The 1,267-nt window shown below is 45.9% G+C and overlaps 1 pseudogene; it reads left to right on the forward strand.

The window, feature by feature from the left end:
• The first annotated feature begins 211 nt into the window (after positions 1 to 211).
• LOC124503267 (peptidyl-prolyl cis-trans isomerase A-like) lies at positions 212 to 711 on the forward strand (annotated as a pseudogene).
• The last annotated feature ends 556 nt before the right edge of the window (positions 712 to 1,267 follow it).

Below are 1,267 nucleotides of genomic sequence, written 5' to 3' on the forward strand. Positions count from 1 at the left end.
TCTACCATCTCACATATGGCATTCAGGGGTAACTAGCATGCATGTACAAGCCAGAAATTATGAGACAAACAGAAACTCTGCCAAGAGACAAAATAATCAATATAAGTAGGCTCAGGAGTGGCTCAGATGTTGGAAATATACATGATTTAAAACAGCCATGATGGAGGCCTTGCAGATGCCTCCACCACCCAGAAGCCCCCTACATTGCCTAGCCATGGTCGACCCCACCACGTTCTTTGACATCACCACGGAGGGTGAGTACTTGGGCCATGTCTCCTTTGAACTGTTTGCAGATAAAGTTCCAAAGACAGCAGAAAACCTTCATGCTCTGAGCACTAGGGAGAAAGGATCTGGTGATAAAGATTCCTGCTCTCACAGGACTGTTCCAGGATTTATGTGCCAGGGTACTGACTGGCAGCAAGTCCATCTATGGGCAGAAGTTTGATGATGAGAATTTCATCCTGAAGCACATGGGTCCTGGCATCTTGTCCTTAGGGAATGCTGGACCCGACACAAGAAGCTCCCAGCTTTTTGTCTGCACTGCCAAGACTGAGTGGTTGGAGGGCAAGCATGTGGTCTTTGGCAAGGTTAAAGGGGGTAGATATTGTGGAAGCCATGGGACACTTTGGGTCTAGGAATGGCAAGGCCAGCAAGAAGACTACCACTGCCAAATGGACAAAACTAATACATTCGATTTGTGTTGTATCTTAACTGCCAGACCATTCCTTCTGTAGCGCGGGAGAGCACCCCTCCACCCTCACCTGCTCAAGATCCCCTATAATCTTTGTGTTCTCACTGCACTTATGTGGGTTCCATGTTTTCCCTTATTACCCTCCAAGTCTAGCTGGATTGCAGAGTTCAGCTTACAATTATGAAATTAAGACTGAACACCACCACCACCAAATAGCCATGATGGATGTGTCAAAAGTTTTGGAAGAGAAGAAAGACAGAATTCAGGGACAGTTGGGGGATTTCAGTAGAGAGATTATAAATAAAAGTCATGGTAATGGAGATAAAGACTTCCTTGAATGATGTACATGGTGCACAGGCAGATTATGATCCCTGGCTGCTGAAATTTGCAGCCAACGAGAGAGACGTTGGTGTGATCCCAGACTAGGACAGGTAAGAAGAGGGCTTGGCTATCTCACTCAAGAATTTTGACATTCTGGGGAACCATAAAGGTCTTTGATCTCGGATATGAAAAGATGTGATCAGTGCGTTTGAAAAATAGTGCCATGACTATTGCCGACAAGGAGGCTCTCCTGGA

Source organism: Lynx rufus, unplaced genomic scaffold (genome assembly GCF_022079265.1).
Source record: "Lynx rufus isolate CCGP_SWC_20201006 ecotype Redwood Valley unplaced genomic scaffold, mLynRuf1.p SCAF_8, whole genome shotgun sequence".
Taxonomy (NCBI): Eukaryota; Metazoa; Chordata; class Mammalia; order Carnivora; family Felidae; genus Lynx; species Lynx rufus.